Source organism: Neomonachus schauinslandi, chromosome 1, assembly GCF_002201575.2.
Source record: "Neomonachus schauinslandi chromosome 1, ASM220157v2, whole genome shotgun sequence".
Taxonomy (NCBI): domain Eukaryota; kingdom Metazoa; phylum Chordata; class Mammalia; order Carnivora; family Phocidae; genus Neomonachus; species Neomonachus schauinslandi.
In genome coordinates this window covers 99,194,417-99,221,647 of record NC_058403.1, presented here as the reverse complement: position 1 = coordinate 99,221,647, position 27,231 = coordinate 99,194,417, and the positions used below count along the sequence as shown (strand labels likewise).

General features: G+C 36.6%; 1 pseudogene; it reads left to right on the top strand.

Moving 5' to 3' along the window:
- The first annotated feature begins 16,121 nt into the window (after positions 1 to 16,121).
- Positions 16,122 to 16,683, top strand: LOC110591704 (annotated as a pseudogene).
- The last annotated feature ends 10,548 nt before the right edge of the window (positions 16,684 to 27,231 follow it).

The window sequence follows — 27,231 nt, the reverse complement described above, 5'->3', positions numbered from 1 at the left end:
TAATTTACCCCAAAGATACAAATTAGTGACCCAAAGGGGTACGTGCACCCCGATGTTTATAGCAGCAGTGTCCACAATAGCCAAACTATGGAAAGAGCCTAGATGTCCATCAACAGATGAATGGTTAAAGAAGATGTGGTATATATATATACATATATATATGTATATATATGTATACACACACACACACACACACACACAATGGAATATTATGCAGCCATCAAAAGGAATGAAATCTTGCCATTTGCAACGACATGGATGGAACTAGAGGGTATTATGCTAATCGAAATAAGTCAATCAGAGAAAGACAAGTATCATATGATCTCACTGATGTGAAGAATTTGAGAAACAAGACAGACTATCATAGGGGAAGGGAGGGAAAAGTGAAACAAATGAAATCAGAGAGGGAGACAAACCATAAGACTCTTAATCTCAAGAAACAAACTGAGGGTTGCTGGAGGGGAGGGGCGTGAGAGGGATGGGGTGGCTGGGGGATGTACTCTGGGGAGGGTATGCGCTTTGGTGAGCACTGTGAATTGTGTAAGACTGATGAATCACAGACCTGTATCCCTGAAACAAATAATACATTATATGTTAATAAAAAAAAGAAAGAAAAATAAAGAAGTGTTAATCTAATCCCCCCGCCCAACAAAAAAAGTCTTATGGAGTAAGGGTGATGTTCATTCAGGTATCATGAGGACACAGACTTGGGGTTATAATCCCCATCTCAAAGTAAGACATTAAATATTTTTCTCTAAATGGCCTTTTGTTCTATATTTCTTTCCATAATTCCCAATCCTACCACACACACACACACACACACACAAAGTCACTGCTGCATTTTCCTTTGTCTCATGTAAAGACATATGAAAGTTTCTCTCCATATCCATTAATTCCACCCCACCCCACAGTCTCTGGAGAGGCTAGATGACAGGTTAAAAAGAATGCTCCCTATATATAAGATGAGAGCAGAGAATTAAAAATGGTTAAGATTTTTCCCCTTCAGTTCACCCTTTCATACCAAACTTATTTCTACTCACCTGAACTACCCAATAGCCAGATCTTTGCCTCTGTTACTCCCCCACATGCTCATTTATTCAAACTCACTATGAATTGCTTAGTAGTCATTCTTGACCTGGTTTTCCATACTGTGTATACAAACTTAGAATGGTAGAACAATGATTTTCATTCACTTTTTTTCTTCTTTCTACATTGTGATAATGAGAATGAAAGCTGACATGATTTCTGATCCCAGTCAAGTTAACTTAAGCAAGTCTTCCTTACACTCAGCTGATCATCAAGTTCAAATTCATAAGTCCTTTGAGGCATAAAGCACTTACCACCATCTGACATACAACTTACTTGTGTGTGTTTGTCTATTATCTTTTTCCCCATGATGAAATGTAAACCTTGTAAAGGTAGTTTTGTTCATCACCATGCCCTCAGCAATAAAAATAATATCTGGGGACACGTGGGTGGCTCAGTCAGTTAAGCATCTACTCCTGATTTCCACTCAAAGTCATGATCACAGGGTCATGAGATTGAGCCCCATTTGGCTCCATGCTCAGCACAGAGTCTGCTTGAGATTTTCTCTCTCCCACTCCTCTGCCCTTCCCCCTGCTTGTGCATGCACACTCTCTCTCTCTAAAATAAAATAAAATCTTTAAAAAAATACAAATAATATCTGGCTCATAGTAAGAGATTAAGAAATATTTGCCAAATGACTGTTGAGTTAATTTATTGCCTCACCCTTATTGTCCATTGTCTATCTTTGTACACCACCTCACCCTAGGCATGTGATGATCATTTCACTTCTCATACTGAAAGCTATATTCTTTTTTTTAAGATTAACTTATTTATTTTAGAGAGATAAAGATAGCACAAGAGGGGGTAAGGACAGAGGGAAAGGGAGAGAATCTTAAGCCGACTCCTCACTGAGTGTGGAGCCTGACACAGGGCCTGACCCCAAGACCCCAAGATCATGGCTTGAGCCAAATTCAAGAGTCCAAGGCTCAACCAACTGAGGCACCCAGGTACCACTGAATGCTGTATTCTGTTTATTGGAATGGCTTCCCTACTAGACTGTGAGCTTCTTGAGGATAGGCAGTGGGCCTTATTCTCTTTTTTATTCCCAGAGTGGGGATACCTAGTATATAGGAGTTCTGACTACAAATTTTTGAATGGTAATGTGGATAAGTATTTTTCATTATTATGGTATGCAACTTTAAAGACATCATAAATGGAAGTTAAGGTAAAAGTACAAAACATGTTCCATGATATATCTAGACTTTGGAAACTCTAAAAATCACTTTTGATAATTTTGTGTCTTGATACCTACTTTACAAATGATGCATAAAAGATCATAGTAGATATCAACCAAAACCAAAATCTCTTTTAATTTTGTATATGTATTTTATTTGTTAAGATATTTATTTATCTATCTATCTATTTATTTATTTATTTATTTATTTATGACATGAGTTGGGGAAGGAGCAGAGGAAGAGAGAGAGAGAGAGACTCTCAAGCAGACTCCCTGCTGAGTGTGGAGCCCAACACAGGGCTTGATCTCATGACCCTGATATCATGACCTGAGCCAAAATCAAGAGTCAGACACTTAACTGACTGAGCCACCCAGGTGCCCCTGTGTACATGTTTTAAGATTTAAAAGGAACGGAGAGAAAAAATTTGATGTTGTCATTTATGGGCAGTATTTTTATGGATTTTTTGTTTCTTATAAAAACATACTTCCTGTCTCCAGGAAAATACCTTAAGCTAGTGGATTTAAAATTGAATTCTAGATGTAGTTGTCTTATAAATCTGTAAGAAGAGAGTCCTCACACCTTTACACTAAATGGCATGTAAAAACAATAAAAGAAATCTTTCAATTATGATTGACAAGCAGAATTTATATATAAATTCCACCCTGCATCTGAAGAGAGGCAAGTCTTTTAGTTAGTTTTCTGTATCACAAACTTATGTATTCTTAGCTTGCCTTATCATCAGAGTGAATGGATTTTAACATAGTGCCTGAATATTTTTAGCCCTAAGTGATTTGCTTTATAGCTTCTTTTTAGTAGAAACATATTTATTGACATTACTGCAAGATGGCGGAGGAGTAGGAGACCTGGATTTCGTCTCCTCTCAGGAATTCAGCTGGATAGAGATCAAACCATTCTGAACACCTACAAACTCAACAGGAGATCGAAGAAAAGAAGAGCAACAACTCTCTCATCAGAAAAGCGACCACTTTATGGAAGGTAGGACCTGCGGAGAAGTGAATCCGAGGCGATATTCGGGAGGATAGACGGCGGGGGAGGGGCCTCAGTCCGCCGCTTCTGGCAAGTGATAGAGCCACGGAGCACAAAATCGGAACTTTTAAAAGTCTGCTCCGCTGAGGGACGTCACTCTAGTGGCTAAGTGGGGGGTGGAACCCTCCGGGACAGTGTGGTCTCAGGACCCTCGGCATCACAGAAAGACCAGGGGTGCCTGAGTGCGGCAGAGCTCCCAGGTAACGGAGCAGGGAAGCTGGCTGCAGAGGCAGAGCCCAGGCGCGGGCTCTCAGCTCAGGGTTGCCATAAACCATGATCCGCGGCACAGTCGGGCCACTGCTCCTCCAGCAGGGACCCAACAAGCGGCAGATCCGGGGAGACTCACCTTCCTCCCCCGGGAGGAGCCGCGCGGGAGTGCGCCGCAGGGATCTGCTGGGTTTGGAGACTCCACCCGGGGTCGGGTGCCAGAGATAGAAACGCGCGGTCACAAGCCGGGTGAGCACGGAGTGCGGCTGGAGACCGGGGAGACGGGAGTGACTGACGGCTTTTCTCTGGGGGTTCACTGAGGAGCGGGGCCCCGAGTTCTCGGCTCCTCTGGGGCGGAGATTGGGAGGCCGCCATTTTCACTCTCCGCCTCCAAAGCTGTACGGAAAGCTTGCAGGGAACAAAAGCCCGGGAGAGCAAACCCGAGCAGATTACTTAGCCAGGAGGGGGCAAGGGTGGGGCAATCCACCTCCGGCAAAGACATTTGGAAACCACGGCAACAGGCCCCTCCCCAGAAGATCAGCGAGAACAGTCAGCCAAGACCAAGATTACCGAACAATGAGAACGGCAGAACTCCAGCGCTAGGGGAATACTACACATAGAATTCATGGCTTTTTTACAATGATTCTTTAGTCTTTCAAAGTTACTTTTTTTTTAACTGTCTTTTTTTCTTTTCTTTTTTTTTTTGAACTTTTCTTTTTCCCTTTTTCAACCAACATTTTATCAATCCCTTTTTTTAAAAAAAACATTTTTATTTTTCATTTTTAGAGTCATATTCTATCCCTTCATAGTAGTTACCCGTATTTTTGGCATATATATATAAGTTGTTCTCTCTTTAAAATTTTGAGATAGTTTCTTCTAACAGATTAAAATATACCCTAAATCTCTAGTATATGGTGTTTTCTATTCCCCTGCCTAATCACATGCTCTCTCTTTTTTTTCTTTTTTCTTTTTTAAAATCCTCTTCTTTCTTTTTTCAAACAACTTCTTATCAATTCCTTTTATAAAATTTTTTATAATTTCCATCTTTACAGTCATATTCCATCCCTTCATCATATCAACCCTTATTTTTGTACATATATAAGTTTTTCTTTCTTTAAAATTTTGGGAGGCACTTTCTTCAAACAGACCAAAATACACCCCAAATCTAGTGTGTGGCACTGATCTATATACCAGCCTGATCATATTTGATCACATTCTGGTTTTTTTTGTTGTTGTTGTTGTTTTGTTTTGTTTGTTTTTGTTTGTTTTTATCTTTATCTTTTTCTTTTTTTTCTTTTTCTTTTTTCTCTCTTTCCGTTTCTTTTTCCACTGCTTCAGGTCTTTTCTGATTTGTTTAGAGTATATTTTCTGGGGACGTTGTTACTCTGCTAGCATTTTGTTCTCTCATTAATCTATTCTCCTAGCACAAAATGACAAGACAGAAAAAATCACCTCAACAAAAAACAAGAGGTAGTACCGACTGCCAGGGACCTACTCAATACAGATGCCAGATCTAGAGTTCAGAATCATCACTTTAAAAATACTAGCTGGGCTTGAAAAAAATATGGAAGTCATTAGAGAAACCCTTTCTGGAGAAGTAAAAGACCTAAATCTAACCAAGTAGAAATCAAAAAGGCTATTAATGAGGTGCAATCAAAAATGGGGGCGCTAACTGCTAGAATAAATCAGGCAGAAGAGAGAATCAGTAATATAGAAGACCAAATGATGGAAAATAAAGAAGCTGAGAAAAAGAGAGATAAACAACTACTGGATCACAAGGGCAGAATTTGAGAGATAAGTGATACCATAAGATGAAACAACATTAGAATAATTGGGATCCCAGAAGAAGAAGAGAGAGAGGGGCAGAAGGTATAATGGAGCAAATTATAGCAGAGAACTTCCCTAATTTGGGGAAGGAAACAGGCATCAAAATCCAGGAAGCACAGAGATCCCCTCTCAAAATCAATAAAAATAGGTCAGGAAAAGAGGTCTGTAACTTACAATGGTAGAAACATTAGATTGGCAACAGACCTATCCACAGAGACCTGGCAGGCCAAAAAGGAGTGACATGATATATTCAGAGCACTAAATGAGAAAAATATGCAGCCAAGAATACTATATCCAGCTAGGCTGTCATTGCAAATTGAAGGAGAGATAAAAAGCTTCCAGGAAAAACAAAAACTAAAGGAATTTGCAAACACAAAACCAGCCCTACAGGAAATCTTGAAAGGGGTCCTCTAAGCAAAGAGAGACCCTAAAACCAACATAGACCAGAAAGGAACACAGACAATATACAGAACAGTCACCTTACAGGCAATACAATGGCACTAAATTCCTATCTTTCAATAGTTACCCTGAATGTAAATGGGCTAAATACCCCAATCAAAAGACACAGGCTATCAGACTGGATTAAAAAACAAGCTCCATCGATATGCTGTCTGCAAGAGACTCATTTTCGACCCAAAGACACCCCTAATGGAAAGTGAGGGGGTGGAAAACCATTTACCATGCTAATGGACACCAAAAGAAAGCTGGGGTGGCAATCCTTATATCAGACAAATTAGATTTTAAACCAAAGACTGTAATAAGAGATGAGGAAGGACATTATATCCTATTTAAAGGATCTATCCAACAAGAAGATCTAACAATTGTAAATATCTATGCCCCTAACATGGGAGCAGCCAATCATATAAGGCAATTAATAACAAAAGCAAAGAAACACATCGACAACAATACAATAACAGTGGGGGACTTTAACACCCCCCTCACTGAAATGGACAGATCGTCTAAGCAAAAGATCAACAAGGAAATAAAGACTTTCAATGACACACTGGACCAAATGGACTTCACAGACATATTCAGAACATTCCATCCCAAAGCAACGGAATACACATTCTTCTCTAGTGCCCATGGAACATTCTCCAGAATCAATCACATCCTAGGTCATAAATCAGGTCTCAACCGGTACCAAAAGATTGGGATCATTCCCTGCCTATTTTCAGACCACAATGTTTTGAAGCTAGAACTCAATCACAAGAGGAAAGTCGGAAAGAACTCAAATACATGGAGGCTAAAGAGCATCCTACTGAAGAATGAATGGGTCAACCAGGAAATTAAAGAAGAATTTTAAAAATACATGGAAACCAATGAAAATGAAAACACAACTATTCAAAATCTTTGGGATGCAGCAAAGGCAGTCCTAAGAGGAAAGTATATAGCAATACAAGCTTTTCTCAAGAAACAAGAAAGGTCTCAAGTACACAACCTAACCCTACACCTAAAGGAGCTGGAGAAAGAACAGCAAATAAAGCCTAAACCCAGCAGGAGAAGAGAAATAATAAATATCAGAGCAGAAATCAATGAAATAGAAACTAAAAGAACAGTAGAACAGATCAACGAAACTAGGAGCTGGTTCTTTGAAAGAATTAACAAGATTGATAAATCCCTGGCCAGACTTATCAAAAAGAGAAGAGAAATGACCCAAATCAACAAAATCATGAATGAAAGAGGAGAGATCACAATCAACACCAAAGAAATACAAACAATTATAAGAACATATTATGAGCAACTCTATGCCAGCAAATTAGATAACCTGGAAGAAATGGATGCATTCCTAGAGATGTATCAACTACCAAAACTGAACCAGGAAGAAATAGAAAACCTGAACAGACCTATAACCACTAAAGAAATTGAAGCAGTCATCAAAAATCTCCCAACAAACAAAAGCCCAGGGCCAGATGGCTTCCCAGGGGAATTCTACCAAACATTTCAAGAAGAATTAATACCTATTCTTCTGAAACTGTTCCAAAAATAGAAATGGAAGGAAAACTTCCAAACTCATTTTATGAGGCCAGCATTACCTTGATCCCCAAACCAGACAAAGACCCCATCAAAAAGGAGAATTACAGACCAATATCCCTGATGAACATGGATGCAAAAATTCTCACCAAAATAGTAGCCAATAGGATCCAACAGTACATTAAAAGGATTATTCACAACGACCAAGTGGGATTTATCCCTGGGCTGCAAGGTTGGTTCAACATCCACAAATCAATCAATGTGATACAATACATTAACAAAAGAAAGAACAAGAATCATATGATCCTCTCAATAGATGCAGAAAAAGCATTTGACAAAGTACAGCATCCTTTCTTGATCAAAACTCTTCAGAGTATAGGCATAGAGGGTACATACCTCAATATCATAAAAGCCATCTATGAAAAACCTACAGCGAATATCATTCTCAATGGGGAAAAACTGAGAGCTTTCCCCCTAAGGTCAGGAACATGGCAGGGATATCCACTATCACCACTGATATTCAACATAGTATTGGAAGTCCTAGCCACAGCAATCAGACAACAAAAAGAAATCAAAGGCATCCAAATCGGCAAAGAAGAAGTCAAACTCTCACTCTTTGCAGATGATATGATACTTAATGTGGAAAACCCCAAAGACTCCACCCCAAAACTGCTAGAACTCAGACAGGAATTCAGTAAAGTGGCAGGATATGAAATCAATGCACAGAAGTCAGTGGCATTCCTGTACACCAACAACAAGACAGAAGAAAGAGAAATTAAGGAGTCGATCCCATTTACAATTACACCCAAAACCATAAGATACCTAGGAATAAATCTAACCAAAGAGACAAAGGATCTGTACTCAGAAAACTATAGAATACTCATGAAAGAAATTGAGGAAGACACAAAGAAATGGAAAAACGTTCCATGCTCATGGATTGGAAGAACAAATATTGTGAAGATGTCAATGCTACCTAGAGCAATCTACACATTTAATGCAATCCCCATCAAAATACCATCCACTTTTTTCAAAGAAATGGAGCAAATAATCCTAAAATTTGTATGGAACCAGAAAAGACCCCGCATAGCCAGAGGAATATTGAAAAAGAAAAGCAAAGCCAGCGGCATCACAATTGCGGACTTCCAGCTCTATTACAAAGCTGTCATCATCAAGACAGCATGGTACTGGCACAAAAACAGACACATAGATCAATGGAACAGAATAGAGAGCCCAAAAATGGACCCTCAACTCTATGGTCAACTCATCTTTGACAAAGCAGGAAAGAATGTCCAATGGAACAAAGACCATCTCTTCAACAAATGGTGTTGGGAAAATTGGATAGCCACATGCAGAAGAATGAAACTGGACCATTTCCTTACACCACACACAAAAATAGACTCCAAATGGTTGAAAGACCTCAATGTGAGACAGGAGTCCATCAAAATCCTAAAGGAGAACACAGGCAGCAACCTCTTTGACCTCAGCCGAAGCAACTTCTTCCTAGAAACATCGCCAAAGGCAAGGGAAGCAAGGGCAAAAATGAACTATTGGGACTTCATCAAGATAAAAAGCTTTTGCAAAGCAAAGGAAACAGTCAACAAAACCAAAAGACAACCGACAGAATGGGAGAAAATATTTGCAAATGACATATCAGATAAAGGGCTAGTATCCAAAATCTATAAAGAACTCATCAAACTCAACACCCAAAGAACAAAGAATCCAGTCAAGAAATGGGCAGAAGACATGAACAGACATTTTTCCAAAGAAGACATCCAAATGGCCAACAGACACATGAAAAAGTGCTCAATATTGCTCGGCATCAGGGAAATCCAAATCAAAACCTCGATGAGATACCACCTCACACCAGTCAGAATGCCTAAAATTAACAAGTCAGGAAACAACAGATGTTGGTGGGGATGAGGAGAAAGGGGAACCCTCCTACACTGTTGGTGGGAATGCAAGCTGGTGCAGCCACTTTGGAAAACAGTATGAAGGTTCCTCAAAAAGTTGAAAATAGAGCTACCAGATGATCCAGCAATTGCACTACTGGGTATTTACCCCAAAGATACAAAAGTAGGGATCCGAAAGGGTACGTGCACCCCTATGTTTATAGCAGCAATGTCCACAATAGCCAAACTGAGGAAAGAGCCAAGATGTCCATCGACAGATGAATGGATAAAGAAGATGTGGTATATATATACAATGGAATATTATGCAGCCATCAAAAGAATGAGATCTTGCCATTTGCAATGACGTGGTTGGAACTGGAGGGCATTATGTTGAGTGAAATAAGTCAAACAGAGAAAGGCATGTATCATATGATCTCACTGATATGAGGAATTCTTAATTGCAGGAAACAAACTGAGGTTTGCTGGAGTGGGGCGTGGGGTGGGAGGGATGGGGTGACTGGGTGTTAGACACTGGGGTGGGTATGTGCTATGGTGAGCGCTGTGAATTGTGTGAGACTGTTGAATCACAGATCTGTACCTCTGAAACAAATAATGCAATATATGTTAAGAAAAAAGAAGAAGAAGAAGAAGGTAGCAGGAGGGGAAGAATGAAGCAGGGGAAATCAGAGGGGTAGACGAACCATGAGAGAGGATGGACTCTGAAAAACAAACTGAGGGTTCTAGAGGGGAGGGGGGTGGGAGGATGGGTTAGCCTGGTGGTGGGTATTGAGGAGGGCACATTCTGCATGGAGCACTGGGTGTTATGCACAAACAATGAATCATGGAACACTACTTCTAAAACTAATGATGTAATGTATGGGGATTAACATAAGAATAAAAAAATTTAAAAAAAAGAAACATTTATTTTAAAGTAATATTCACATTATTAAAGTATTTTCCTTAATGAAAGAGGAGGCTTATATTATTTTGATTTTACATTTTTGTGTTTTTTTAAGATTTTATTTATTTATTTGATAGAGAGAGAGAACACAAGCAGCATGAGGGGCAGGCAGAGGGAGAGGGAGAAGCAGGCTCCCCGCTGAGCAGAAAGCCCCAATGCAGGGCTAGATCCCAGGACCCTGGGATCATGACCTGAGCTAAAGGCAGAAGCTTAACCTACTGAGCCACACAGGTGCCCCTGATTTCTAAAGAAAATCAGGGATTTCTACTCAGAAATTCAGTTAAAATATATATATTTGTGTGTGTGATGAGAACCTTTAAAATTTACTCTCTTTAGCAGCTTTCACCTATTCAATAGAGTATTGTTAACTATAGTCACCATGTTGTACATTATATTCCCAGACCCTATTGATCTTATAACAAGAAGCTTGTATCCTTTGACCAAAAAAATAAAAATAAAATAAAAATAAAATAGCTATGATGGATGTGTTAACTAACCTTATTGTGGTAATCATTTTCCATACATATATATGTATATAAAATCACTATGTTGTACACCTTAAACTTACATAATATTTTGGAAAATTTAAATAAATACCTCAATGTTTGCTCATTTGTCTCCTTGCTTTTCCTCAAACATTACCAACACATTTCTTCTTCGGGTACGTTACACTGTCTCTTCCTTCTCTTTGTCTGAAATATTCAGAGTCATTTCCTTACCATTATTCAACAAATGTTAGATTTTTAACATCTTAGAAAAGAGTTCTTCCAAAAGCTCTACTGGTAAAAATTGTCATTCCTAAAAGATTGTGAGGCAGAAATGTGTGAAATCATAGATACCTTTTTTAGTTGAGACACTAAAGTAATCAATTGCAACAACAGGAGCTGCATTGTCCAAATGCTTTAGTTAAGATAAGTGTGATGATTTATTCACCACAAACAACTGAATACTTTGGAAACAACTGTAAATTACAACAGAAAAATCAATTTTGTACCATGTCAATTTGCAAGATGCCCTTCTAATTTGGGCTTGTTAAAAAGAAACAAAATACTATAATGTGGAAACAAAGCAAAGAGAAAGTTAGAGATAATCACATGCTCAAAATAATTTAAAGGAATAATGAACTTTACAAAAATTTATAACTTTTTAATACTGTTAAGCATCTTATTTCTTTGAAAACATTTAAACAAAGTACAGTTCTTGAGGCTAGAAGTTATAAAGTGTTGGCAGGTGTGGTGAAGCCTCTCTCCTTGGCTTGCAGATGCTTTCCTTCTGGCTGTGTCTTTTCCCTGAGGGCGTGTATCTACACCTGTGTCCTAATCTTCTTATAAGGACACCAGTCAGATAGGATAGAGGCCCACCCTGAAAAACCTGATTTTTAACTTTATTACCTCTTTAAATATCTTTTTGGGTCCAAACACATTTACATTCTGAGGTACTGGGAGTTAGGATTTCAATGTATAAATATTGGTGAGCAACACAATTCAGCCTACAACATGAACTTCAATGCAGATATTATACCAGAAAATGGACTGACAATCATTCGGTAAGTATTTTTAGCACAGGATGTAAAGTCACACAAATACCTCTCTACCCTTCTTCGTAATATAATTACTGATTTTTAGCTTGGTATATGACCTTCAGCCTAGAGACTACATTTTCTACCTGAAAACCTGTTTATGATAGCCATAACTAGACATAGACATATGACTGTATTTTCACCATTGATATTTAAATTTTTGTGCAAATTTTGGAAGCATCCTTAATTTCTTCTGATGCCTTCCTTCTTATTGGCTATAGAACTACTGAAATAGTTAGTGTTAACATCTATTTTAGAGGATGGGGTGATTTGGAGGATAGAATTCATGCCTACATAGAAGTACTGTGGATTCAGGGGCACCTGGGTGGCTCAGTTGGTTAAGCATCTGCCTTCAGCTCAGGTCATGATCTCAGGGTCCTGATATCGAGCCTCTATCAGGCTCCCTGCTCAGCGGGGAGCCTGCTTCTCCTTCTACCCCTCCCCCTGCTTATGCTCTCTCTCTCTCTCTCTGTCAAATAAATAAATAAAATCTTTTTTTAAGAAAAAGAAGTACTGTGGATTCAACTTGCCTTGAAATGACCCTCAGCAGTCTTTTTTCTTAATTATTTAAATTTTTCCATCTTTGTTGATATATATAATTGATATATATTGTTGTGTAAGTTTAAGGTATACAATGTGATGAGTTGATATATGTATATATTGTGAAATGATTACCATTATAAGGTTAGTTAATATATCCATCAGCTGACATGGTTACTTTTTTTGTGTATATGTTAAGAACTTTTAACTTAGCAATTTAAACTTAGTAATTTTAAATATACTATATGCTATTGTTAACTATAGTGACCATACTGTATATTACAACCTTGGAATTTATTTATTTTATAACTGAAGTTTGTATCCTTTGACCACATTCACCCATCCCCCCCCGCCCACTTTACCCTGTATGACTGGCAATTACCAATCTACTCTCTGTTTCCATAAGTTTAGATTTTTTATATTCCATATGCAAGTGAAATCATACAGTATTTTTCTTTCTCTGTCTGACTTATTTCACTTAGCATAATGCCTTCAAGGTCCACCCATGTTATCATGAATGGCAGAATTTCCTTCTTTTTATGGCTGAATATTCCATTCTTCACATACACGTGTGTGTTTCAGGTTAGCATTTTATTAGATAAAAACAGAAAGGAGGGTGCCTAGCCATCCCTTCTTTTGTCTCATAAGGTGAACTCTCCCCCCTCCCCCCACCCTAATAGAAACCCAGGAGTCTATAACACTAAGATAATATGGGGAGGTAGAGCAGAAAGCCCCAGGCCTCCTTCTTCTAAGTTTTATTACAAGAGAAATCTTCTCGATATAAAATCTGGGAAGGGGAATTATACCTGGATCTTCCCCTAAGTGGGAGGCTTTCCTTCCTTCAGCAAAACAATTAAAAGATAGGCATTCCCTTCCACTGGTCCAGGTATGGAAAAGGAGAATAAATTTCAGCATGTGGGCCTAAAAAGATTTTTTCAAGATAATAAGAGTAGGCAAGGTTGTGGAGAAATTGGAACCCATTAATTGGTGGGATACAGCAGCTGTAGAAAACAGTACGAAGATTGTACAAAAAATTAAAAAAAGAACTATCATGTGATCCAGCAATCTCACTTCTGGGAACCTCTGGTGAGGGTCTCTGCTTGGACACAGCTGCAAACAGGAACTTGGTCCTCTAAGATCTGGGTAATTGCTGTAAGCTCCACCACCTTCTCCATCTCTAACTGATCTCCCATGGGCTAGTCCCAGATTTCCCCGGTGATCACCATGAGGCAAGACCCAAGTGGTCTCCCAGGAAGCATCTCACAATGCTGGGGGCCTACATATCCACCTTGGGCTCTCTTTACCCACTAGAGAAACCATAGGCTGGGGTGGGGGAGGGCCTCTCAGTGCAGTACTCTGCCAGCCTGGGGGAGCAGTGATGTGGTCCAAGTACAGCTGCTCTGCTCCTCTTAACCTTCTAATGTGGTCCTTCTCAGTCTTTGTGGTCCAGGAGGATGTTTCATCCCCATCCCTGGGGATGGGGTTTTCAAAATGGCATCTTGTCTATGCATAGTTGCTAGTTGTTCTGCTTGTGAGAGAGACTGAGGTTGGAACCAATCTACGTTACCATCTTGATTACATAACCTCCTTTATCTCCAGTCTTTTTGAGAATAAGAGAAAACTGAAGTCCTATTTAGTTATCATATGGCTTATTATATGGGTTTTACTGTTATCTCTAAACATATTCCTAACTAATGCTTAATTCAGTTCATTAAGTCAGAGTAAAATGTTTATGAATCTAAAAACTATTAAGTATGTATAAGACAAAATATGAGTGAATGTGGAAAACAAAATAATTACATAGAGATCAAAATAATCAAAACTGTATCTAGAAATGATTTGATATAAAGCAAATTTCTGGCAAAATATATATATATTATATAATATATATTATATACATATATGATATAAATAAATATTAGAACTGAAAACAGGAGACATTGGAAAAATATTAGGTAAGCAATATAAAATGCAAATAAATCGAACAATTACCGAGAAAAATATCAGTCACCACTGGGCATTGGTAAATTGGGCTATCCTCTCAGCCTCCACTGACATCACCTCAGTGGGGAAGAGGGAGGTTTCTCATTACTATGAGTGAAAGTGAAGTCTAGACTCTTCACTCCACCTTCCTTTTATGTGTGTGTGTGTGTTTCTCAATGTTTTTGTTGGAGTAGGTGTTAATTATAACATTTTTCTGTATTTCTAGGCTGTTGCTTATATGGTTCTTTGGCAGGAGAGAACAAACTTTTCCTGAAATTTTTTTTTTTTTTTTTGGTGCCAATTGGAACTTCTAGTTGTGGGCTTCTTCAGCAGTCAGAAATATATAGGAGGCAAAAAGAAAACACAACAGACTCACCAGTATGTTGTTCTTCACATTTCAGGCTTTCTAGTCAATCTGCCTTCTTCTTCTTGCCATTAACAGTCTCTTCTTACTGGTTTTATATATAACATCCAGGGGTTTTAGCTTTACTTGGTTGAAGAGATAGAAATAAATGCATCTACTCCATATTTTCCAGAACCAGAAGAGGTATTAGATTTTTGATTGCCTGGCATGTTGTGATGTTACTGTCTAAAAAGTCATTTCTGGTTTATTAAAATAACTCATAGCAAGGGAATCTGGGTGACAGTAAAGAAAAATAAGAAATAAAGTTCTCAATATCTTCTTGGAGTAGTTTTACTGGTCACCAACTTTATTTTAGTCCACGAGATTCTTAGCCAGCACAGCACGACTATTTATCTAATGTCCTTGTTGCTTACAGTATCCTCAGGTGTCTTTATCAGAATATTCCCTCCTCAGAAGCTTAATGGATGGGGTCTGTTTTTGTTCTAAGGCTCTTTTAAAATGTCCAATGAGAAGTTAAGGATCTGGCAGTCGGGCCATTTACCAGTCTAGTTTTAGCCTGCAGATTAAATCCATTTAGTTGTGGCTTAAGGCTGATCATAAAAAGTGAAAAGAAAGACAATGTCACATCTGCTTCAAAATCTACTCCTAAATGCTGTGTAGTGTTGTTAACTTATTCCAGAAGTTTCCAGTGGATTCATTTTTTTTCTTACCTGCAGGAATGAATTAAAGTTCAATCTATTTTTATGAAAGTGACTCTGGGTAAAACCTTCAAAAGATGTTGTCCAACATCAGATTATTCAAATCTGCCTGGTGTTCTATGCAATTTGTAGTCTTATAAATCACCCTCAGAGTCTTCCCACTCTATTTTCGTACACCTTTTTAAAAGAAATCTGAGATTGCTATTAGGATATGAACTAATTGTTATAGATTTGGAAGTGTTGAATTATATATTTTCAGAATTTTAAAAATTCTGAGATAATAGTTTTCAGCACAGAATGAGACCAGGGCTTAAAATCAACCATGAGGCTGTTGCCTGTTTCAAAGAAGGATCAACTTTAAGCAATTAAGCTGTAGATGTTTCTGGTCTGAGAAAATGAAAAGAAAATGGGTTATAAAGAGGGTTATGGAATGTTAGCCACTAATAAAGACCATTGTGTTCTTCAAGTTGTGATTTGGGTAGTGTAGGGGGATATAAAACTTTATATATTTATAATTTTATAATATATATTTCACTGAAACAATCTGGAATCTGAATTTTTTTAAGAACTTTCATATAAAAATGCAGATCATTGGCTGTTTGGAATTTTACACCCCTTCTCTTTCCTTATTGGTAGTTCTCAAATGAATATTTTGTTCATATTGGAAGATTCCCAAAGGGCCATTTAATTCTCAAGTGTCTTTGGTGATATGATACCATTTTTAAAGATAAGTGCAAGAATTAGAACCATAGTTTGAATACACAGCAGTAATCTGGCTCTTCCTGTTCTCCATCATGGCACAGGATCAAGGTGAAAAGGAGAACCCCATGTGGGAACTTCCCAGCCACAAGCTCTGCCTCAGCATCTGTGGGTTGGGAGAGAGTGGAGACAGACTGACTCTGGCAGCCAAGGTGCTGGGACAGCTCACAGGCTAGACCCCTGTGTTCTCCAAAGCCAGATAAAGCATCAGATCCTTTGGCATCAACAGAAATGAAAAGCTTGCTGTCCACTGTACATTCCATGGGGTCAAGGCAGAGGAAATCCTCTAGAAAGGTCTAAAGGTGCCTGTGTTTGAGTTAACAGAAACAACTTCTGCAGTACTAGAATCTATCATTTGGAGATCAGGAGCACATCAGTCTGCAGATCAAATATAACCCAAGCATTGGTATCTACAGTCTGGATTTCTATGTGGTTTTGGGTAGGCCAGGTTTCACCATCACAGACAAAAAGCACAGGACAGCCTGCATTGTGGCTAAACACAGAAACAGAATCAGCAAGGAAGAGGCCATGCACTGGTTCCTGCAGAAGCATGCTTCCTGGAAAATAAATTCCCACTTCTACCCAAAAGACCAATAAAAACTTTTCAGTAAAATATTAAAAAAAAAAAGAGCAGCAATCTGACACAGAACGTATACAACTTAGAAGACAGACCTCTGAGAGTCTAGACATTATTCATTGACTATGTTCTTGGTGTATCTTATTTCTCAGGCCTCTAACTGTATATGGCTGGCTTCCTCTGCTGCAGACCTGACAAATTTTCAATTCCTGGCAGACAGAATTTTTAGAGAGAAGGTCACTTCCAGACCAGACTCTTAAGGACAAAACAAGATGAGACTGGGGAAATTTCTCACAAGGGAAAATTTGTAAAGAACAATGCTCTGTTGAAATCTAAATTCATGTTTTTACATCCAGCTTGAGAGATGGCCACATTGGTCCTAGGTACATCCTCTTTTCTATGACATTTCTCTTAATGACTCACCCCAAAATGTGGCAAGAACAGATAGTCATGTTATTACTAATTAGGCTGGTTTCTGCCCATAACAAGAGTTTTTATATATCATCAGGTAATCAAGGATTCCTAAAAGGGCTGCTTATTCCTAGCAAAAATATTTGCAAGCTTGATGAAAGGATTTGGGAATCCGACACAATGCACTTATCTCACTTAACCTCACTATCTTATCTTATCTTATCCCACTATCACCACTTAGGGGTACTTCTGAAAGAAGATCCAAGGGCTCTCCAAGGAATACAGCTTCCAAGTTGGGAATTTTGAAGTATAGAAGTAAGGGTGTTTTGATGGGATCTCAGTGTGACTTCCAGGATTGTTAACTGGTTTCTCCAGAAAATCACACAACATAATTGATTACTCAAACAAATTAATTTTATTCAATTTATTTTATTAAGAGAGGACACCATTCTGACAGTCTTAATAATTCTTAGAAGAAATTGGTTGGTCATGGAAGATATTAACACATCTTTGAGTATGTTCCCAAGTGGTTTGAGGTTTCAAGGTAAGAAACTGGTTGTAATCAGACCAAGTCAGCGATATAATAGTATAAAATTGATGGACACTATGAGGTGAGGATAGTGAAGCAAATCTTGATAAGTAAATTATTATTTCCTAAGTGAGTTGTTTGCTTATTTTAGCTTTCTATTCTTCTAATAGGAGTTTGTCCAGTTACACAAATTAGTTTACTGACAATAAAGAGATTTATTCATTTATAGCCTTAGCTTTCTGGGTAAGAATTTGCTGAAATAAATAGTTGTCATAGATGATCTGGGTTCTTAATCCTGATAATCAAGCTGTGTGGAGGCCAGTGATCTTAATTCCCAACATTAAATACAATCCATGAAAATAAATATTGACATTTATTTACATTAAATTATCTTTTATAAGATAAAAAAACAAAAGTAATTTGAAGGATAATCTTAGCCATGAAAAGTTATTTGCAACAAATAAAACAAACAAATAATTACTATCAGGTATATATATAACTTTTACAAATTAGCAAAAGGAATATAAAAATATATATATTTTGGGGCACCTGGGTGGCTCAGTCATTAAGCGTCTGCCTTTGGCTCAGGTCATGATCCTCGGGTCCTGGGATCAAGCCCCGCATCGGGCTCCCTGCTCGGCGGGAAGCCTGCTTCTCCCTGTCCCTCTCCCCCTGCTTGTGTTCCCTCTCTCGCTGTCTCTCTCTCTCTCTCTGTCAAATAAATAAATAAAATCTTAAAAAAATATAAAAATATATATATTTTGTAGAAGAAATTTATTGGTTACTAATATATCAGAATTTATTCAACTTCTTTGGTAATCTGGGAAAGACAACCTAAAATAATTAAGCACCATTCAAAAACTATAAAATTTTCTTAAATTAAAATTTTATAAAACTTTCATAAAGTGTTAAAAACTGCTGATAAAAATATGGACAAGCATTATCTCTCATACCCCATAGAAGGGTTATACAATGGCCCCATCACTTTGGAGAGCCTAAGACCGCTACATAATAAAACTGAAAGAACTAGATACACTGAAATCACTCGAACATATGCATAAGGATACATATTCAAGATTAATTTCAATAAACTAAATGACCACCAATAAGGCAATGGAAAATAAAATATGGAGTATTCTGAAATTTGAATAGCACACGACACTCATAAATCATGAACTTGATCCCTGCATACATGCATGGATGACTTCTGTGTGAGAAATTCTTTCCTCTTGCTGAGGTATGCAAAGTAAGCTTCCAGTTGGGGAATTTGAGATATGCTTTTTTATAGCGAGTTGTAGTGTGTGTGAGCTCTCCCTTCAGAGCTTCCCACCTACATTTTAAATTAAGTTTCCTTTATTTATTTTCACAAGACCAGTGGGCTAGAATCAAGAGTCCAGAAATAAACCCAAGCATATATAGTCAATTAATATTTGACAAGGGAGCCAAGAATACTCAATGGAGAAAAGACGGTTTCTACAATAAATGGTGTTGGGTTAAATAATTGGATATTCACATGTAAGAAACTGAAACTAGACACATAAATTACATCACTCACAAAAATTATTGAGATTTAAAGACTTAAATATGAGATCTGAAATCACAAAAATCCTAGATAATGATTTTTTGGCTATGACACCAAAAGCACAAGGAACAAAATCAAAATAAGCAAGTGAGACTACTTCAAACTAAGAAGCTTCTGCACAGCAGAAAAAAACATCAACAAAGTTAAAAGGCAAACTACAGAACAAGAAAAAAATATTGCAAACCAGTATCTGATAAGGGATTAATATCCAAAATACATAAAAACTCATACAACTCAATAGTAAAAAGTAATAATAATAATAATAAACTAATAGCCCAGTTAAAAAATGGGCAAAGGACCTGAATAGACATTTTGTCAAAGAAGATATACAAAGGCCAAAAGGTACACGAGAAGATTCTCAACACCAGTAGTCATGCAAATTAAAACCACATTGAGATATTACCTCAAGCCTGTTAGAATGCCCATCACCAAAAAGATAAGAGATAACAAATGCTGGCCTGGATAAGAAAAAAAGGGAACTCTTTTGCACTATTTGTGGGATTGTAAATTGGTACAGCCACTGTGGAAAACAATATGAAGGATCCTCAAAGAATTAGAAATAGAACTACCATATGATCCAGCAATTCCACTTCTGGGAATATATCCGAAAAAGAATAAAAAAACTAACTTGAAAAGGTATCTGCTCCTCCATGTGCATAGCAGTGTTATTTGCCATAGCCAAGACATGGTGACAATGAAGTGTCCACTGATGGATGAATGGGTACAGGATTGTGGTGTATACACGTATATGCAAGGGAATATTATTCAGCAATAAAAGGAAAGGAAATACTGCCATTTTGTGACAACATTGATGGACCCTAAAGACATTATACTAAATAAAATAAGTCAGACAGAGAAAGACAAAACTATATGATCTCACTTATGTGTGTTGTTAACAAAACCAAGCCAACCAACCAAACAAAAACAAATTCATAGCAAAAGAGAACAGATTTGTAGTTACCAGAAGCAGAGGGTACAGGAAAGGAGAATTGGAAGAAGGTAGTCAAAAGATAAAAACTTCCAGTTATAAGACAAATAAATACTAGGGATGTAATGTACAACACGATGACTACACCTAATACTGTTGTATGCTATATAGGAAAGTTGCTAATAGAGAAAATCCTAAGAGTTTTCCTCACAAGATTTTTTTTTCCCTTTTCTCTTTTTAAATTTTTTGTATGTATATGAGAAGATTTTAATTGAACCTACTATGGTAAGCATTTCACAATATGTATAAATCAAACCATCATAATGTATGCCTTAAACTTATACAATGATGTATGTCAACTGTTTCTCAATAATACTGGAAAAAAATAAGTAAATATGGTGATTTAAGAATTTTTCTTTAAAATACCCATTAAGAAGAGAATCTATTCTGAACTTGCATAAACAAAATGACATGAAAGCATAAATGAGGATCTTTATAGGACATGTCATGTCAAAATGCTGTGCACGGGCTTACAAATGCATTGCGTCCAGAGTAAAAGATCCAAATAATTGCTGAAGACACACTGTGGTCATTTTTGCACAAAACTACTTATATTAAATTATCACAGCTTAAAAAAAACATTTGGTTACTATTTTTAACTTGTACTTGCAGCTATAAAATTTTTATTAGAGAATTTATTTTATTTTTTAAACCAGGACCTTCAGAGAAGAGTTTCAGTAATTAGCTCATGGTAGTTTCAGAGGCTGGATTGATTCCCAGGTCTTATTCTTCTCTCTGGTGGGAAATTTTGTTCATAAAATTCAAAGGCTGACCTTGGTTCTGATTTTATAAGGAATATTATATGCAGCTCGACCTTCACAATCTAGATTGAAAGATGAAAGGATTAGCTGAAATTGAACACTATGCTTACAGTCCAAGAAGAAAGAAAAAAAGTTAAACTTTCAGAGTCATAAATTATACATGAAAAGATATATGCTAATAATATAATCTTAAATCACCAGAATTCCTGCATTATCTGCAAGTGTAGGTGTTTGGTTAGTTGAATGATAATAATGGCTTTAAAAAGACAGTGACTAGCCTAGATAGAAAAAATACTTTCTTAATTTTATAATTTCACATTATATAAAATACTTGCAAATGAATTAGTTCTCTACATAAATGATAGTTCTAATTTCCAGCATTTTAAATCCCATTAAACCTTTTTTGTTCAAATGTTCAAGTACTATAAACACTATATTGTCTTTATAACAAATTTTATAATTGCTGCAAAAGTATTTGTATGCATCTATATATTTTAAAATAATCATCCTAAGAAAAATTTACCGATTACTTCTATTTTTAAAATATCCTTAGTATCACTTGACTGTCTTTTGACTCATTAAAAAAAGTTACTTTATTTCGACTAAAAGATTGTCAAACTGTCTCTCATTCACAGTTATGAAATATTTAAAATTCAGATTTCTAACATATGTGATAATTGGAATTTTATAAGAGGCTTAAGTCAGAAAAATAAAAGTATGGTATAGTATACCAGGCAGTATTTGCAAACATCTTTCCAATTTACCAAGAAAAAGATAATTTGTTACATTCTGAGGGAACGGACTTTTTGTCATCTTTGGGCTTCAAGTCCAAGGCTGCTGTTGTCTTTCCTGTCCCTTTTACCACTGACCAGTGATTTCATATCTTATCATATTCATTGTCAAAATCACTTCCTTTGAGAAGGGATGTAAGGGTGATATCTGGGTATCATATCTCATCTCTGTTGTAGTTGTAGCTCTCTCCAGAAACATGGCTCTGTGATACCAACAGCTGATGCTGAAACATGAAAAATCTGCTTTACTTGATTACTTGTTACCAAAGGCATTATTTTTCCATTTAAAGCACTTTCTTCACTTTCAAAATGTTTTGGGATTTGTGGATAGACACAGCTTGATCATGGGAACAGAGTAGTGTGACCAGAGGATGACAGTGCTGTAAGAATTACACATCCATTCTCCAATGTCTGGATGTAGATGAAGCCAGAATCATGAAAGCCAAGTGTCTGGAGTCCAAATAAACAATGTCAAAGTCAATTTTGCCATGAATGACACATGGGTTTTGATTTATTTGATGACATGCTCTCTAGCTTTTGAAAATGTTCATCATTGTGACAGGATACTTTAGTGAAATAAGCAGTGTTCTGTTTACTGGTTACTAGGTTTTTTTCCTTACTCATTTCAAGAAGATAAAGATGCACATGTGTTGATTTGCCTCAGGGTATATGGTAGTTCACACCTGAATGAAGAAATTGAAGAAAATTTCCTCCAACCCTCAAACCCATTTAGATTTCTCTTATTGAAAGCATATGACTATTCATTAGATCAACAAATATTTAATAAATGCTTACTAAGTTCTCAACTTGACTTAGGGTTCTCAACCTGATTTAGAGCAGTGAAAAGAATAGACAAGTTACTGGATAAATGAAAAATACAAATTTAGGTTGTAAATTTAAAAAATTAAGAGAACGTTTTCACACATAATATACATCTCTTATATTAAAATGTTAGTGACAGTGTTTAGAGTAATTGTTAATATGTATTGTTTTTACTGTGTATCATGCCCTGGGCTATATAGTTTATACATATCATCTATACAGTGTTCCTGATCGTGCTGTGGTCATTTTAATTTTATAGCTGAGATTGAAGTGTAACTTTGAGAAGTTATTTAAAAATAAATATTGGAATCAAATTTCAATTCAAGATCTGCCTGAACTCAAACAGTTAAAACTAATCATTGAACTAGCATATATATATATCTGCCTGAACTCAAACAGTTAAAACTTATCATTGAACTAGGGTGTATATATATATATATATATATATATATATATATATATCCTTTGAGCATATAAATTTATGAAGCAAAGAGCAAAGAGCATATAAATTTATATATATATATATATATATAAATATAGAGCAAAGGAAAAAATCAGTGTCAGTTCAAAAATACAAAACTTCCTCTAATTTTAATGAGCTTTTAGCATGTGTAAAGAAAACATAGCTGCTATGATCACTGGGGTTCATGTGGTCCTTCTTTTCACTACATCTGTATCTTTGGGGTAAATACCCAGTAGTGCAATTGCTGGGTCATGGGGTAGCTCTATTTTTAACTTTTTGAGGAACCTCCACAGTTTTCCGTGGCTGTACCAACTTGCATTCCCACCAACAGTGTAAGAGGGTTCCCCTTTCTCCACATCCTCTCCAACATTTGCTGTTTCTTGCCTTGTCAATTTTTGCCATTCTAACTGGTGTAAGGTGGTATCTCAAGGGGGGGAAGTCAGAGGGGGAGACGAACCATGAGTGACTATGGACTCTGAGAAGCAAACTGAGGGTTTTAGATGGGAGGGGTGTGGGGGAATGGGTGAGTCTGGTGAGGGGTATTAAGGAGGGCACATATTGCATGGAGCACTGGGTGTTATATGCAAACAATGAATCATGGAACACTACATCAAAAACTAATGATGTACTGTATGGTGACTAACATAACATAATAAAATAAAAGAAGAAACAAAAAGAAAACATAGAATACTTTCAGAAGGATGGGGTAAGGGAGATGACAACTTCAAGTCAGAGGTGCAGAAGTGGCTTTAGGTGAGGTCAGTTTTTAGAGATTTTCTCAAGACTAGGAATGTCCATGTAAGAACAGAGCCATAATTCACTTTCTTGCAGTGTCCCAAGGACATAGAGAGAAGCAGGTTTTGTATAATTAAGGAGTCTAGAGCATAGATGTTTTACAAAGTTTCTGTTTGACCTAAATATCCAAGTTTGACCCAAAAGAAGAGGAGCCACCTGACATTCAGGAGGCCTGGAACATTTGGAAATTGGGTATACAGAAACATCTGGTATAGACCCATGACACAGGGGCTTTCCATACATGTACATGACAACATGAGACTCCTGAAAATATCACCTCCCCCTGATAGTTGCAGGGAAAGTCCCCCTAAGGGTGGACATTCAATTTTTCACCAGCGTATGGAATGATTTAAAATTTTATTTAAATATATTTTAAGGAAACTATCCAAAAGGTAGGGTTTCCTTGTTCTGCCGAAGTGGAAATATGTGTAGGAGGAAGGGATGACACTCTGATGAGATGCCTTTAGCTTCATATTTGTAACCTAGCCGTAAGTACTCAAAAATAAATGTATTCAGCAATGGTGACTGAATATCTAATCACTTTAAAACAGACTTTTTTAATGCACAGAAAATCTGAGAGAACCTCAGATTAATTTCCTAATGTTTTACCAGAGCTGGATGAAATGTGATTATATTGAATATGTAAAGACTAGGGAGGACACTGGACCTGGGAGTTTTAGACGCAAGAATATTAATTCTACATAGACCTGTGTGCCTTGGTTAAAATTGAACACAGCAATCCTCTTCAAGCTACAAAAGATTTTTTTCTGCTTTTTCTAGTTGTTGAAGGTGGTGAAGGGGGAAAAGGCGCCTTTCTGAGTAAGGAAAGCCACGGCAACTTCAGAAGCACCAGAAAACAGTGCATAGAAGACTAGTCACAGAGATTAGAGTTTGAAGACATTTATAACCCCTCAGAAGCTTATTGCTTAGTTGAATAATCTTGGTATCTTAACAAATGGTTAAGACTCAAAGGTTTGATGCAATGAAACTGATTTTGATGGGGAGCTCTGACCCATAGTAATGTGAACATCTCAGAGTCAGCAGTTTGAAGTTGAGGGAAGTTTATACACCTCTTTTTCTCCTTACTTTAGGGAAAATAGACACTTTCTGGTAACCCACACCCCTCAAGAGAGTCCGCTCTTAAGAAGGAATAAATGTAGTTGGCGGTAACATCATGCTCTCTGCTTCCTGGTTCTGAACTAGGCAAGATCCTTGTATTTTATGTAAAATTCTGGGTGGGAAAAAGAACCCCAAAAGTGACTGCCGCTGAATTTCTACCAGCTGTTAGGATGGGATCTCAGAACGGACTCCATTTCACTTAGAACAGTAAAATTAATGTGATATTATTCCTCCTATTGGAGGCGGCAAAATTCACATTAGCTTCACCACTTAAATTGATTTGTATACTGATTACGTGTTTGAGTTATTCCATAACCATCTAGTATATATATGACAATGAGAGATTTGGGTTGATAATAGCAATGTTAATTTATAAGTGTTTATAAATGTTCTGTAAAATAACATCCAAAATAAAGACAATACATGTGAGAACAATAATAGGGATTAAGAAAATGTTAACAATGCAAATTATTTTTAACGTCACTTATGTTACTATTTTCACACTAAGAATTTATGCTGAATGAATTTTTGATAAATTGAATACTTTCATATAACTACCAGCTGCTTATTTGGCTACTGGCCAATATTTCAAGAGCCTTAAAATACTTGATTCAGTAGATTAATTTTGGATAATTATGGAAAAAATAGCTGGAAATTCAGATGAAAATGATTTCTAATGGCAAATTTAGGGAAAATAGTTAAATGTCCATAATAGGATTATTAAGTGAATTTTTGCTACCTATTTATTAGAATATTACAGAGCCAGTAAAGACATTTATGAAGAATTTTTAATGGCATAAGAAATTTTTCATTATATATTGAATTAGCAGGTATATAAATAACATTTTATTTTTCTAATCACATAAAAACCAGCAAATTAAAAAAAATGCTTCAAAACTGCATAGTTGTTTGCTTTAGATAATTTTAATATGAATGATTTTCATCATCACATGTTTTCTTCTTCTGCAATATTTTTTATCAGTAAATATATATTTCTCTTGTATTTGAAAGTGTATTTATTTAAAAATATGCCCATTAGTCATCTCAGGGCATGTTTGAAACAATTTGTTTGGAGTAGGATTTTGCAAGCAATTCAAGAACGGAAGGGAGCTTAAAGGCCTTCTCTTTTAATACTAACAAACACAAAATTGGTAATTTTTTTCTTAACAGATACACACTACCAGGATTTAGGGTGATTTGTTGATATTGTAAAATATTATTTTAGCCAATAAAACAGACAGTATTGGATCCTATGTGTAGCTCTACTGAGTTTCTCTAGGAGTTAAACATGAGAGGGACAATAACAAATGAAAAATCAAATATCCATTTATCGGTACCTAGTTGAGGGTGACCTCCAAAGCAGAGGCTCAATATGTCAGAGTCTAAATTTTGGTTCCAAAGCCCTCCCAGTGGTCCCTGCTGACCAAGAGTCCCTCTCTAGCCACATGAATAGATAAAAGTGCTATTATACACACAAAAGGAAGCTTTAAAAAGAGAGCTGCTTATTACTGTATATGAAAGTACAGTAGGGGGGAGAGGGAGCTACATTTAAGTGACAACATAGAATTTTAAAATAGCCTTAGTCAATGTCATCCTAAGAAAATAACATTCTGATAGAACAGAATATTCAGGAATTAGTCTCTCCTTTCTGTGCAGAAAAATAAACAAAAACCAAAAATGGTAACAAAACCAGTAGTAGGATATTTTTAGGTAGTTAACGTGTATTTGGAATTTTTCTAGGCATTCTCAGTAATGTATTTTTAATATATTACATAATACAAAATAGCTGATGTCTTAACAGTCTGCAAATGTGGACTTTAGCCCATAATTCAAAATAATTCTTAGAAAGTGTTCACTATTGAACCAAATAGCAATACAGCAAGAGACTATAAGGGTATCCGTGTAAACCAATCATTATTTCAAAACAGTATCAACAGTCATGTCTTAATAAAATATAGAAAGTTTTTTTTAAACACCATATGTTTGATATTAGAAAGTCTCTTATTAGGAGGATCTCTTTACCTCATTGATCTTCATAGAGAGAAAAGAAGAATAAATTAGGCATAAATGAGTGACTTGTTTAGAGGTCCCAAAATTGTGAATGGACAAGATTATAGTTTTTGAACTTTTAATTCATAAACAGGTAATTCCAGTTATATTTTCATAGTACATCTGTGCTTAAGAGGATGCTCTTTTGTTTATTCATTCATCCACTATTGATGGAGTGAGTACTGTTTGCCAACACTGTTTTAAGAGCGTGGATACAGTGTTGAACAAGACAGACAGACTCTCTGCCCATATAAATAT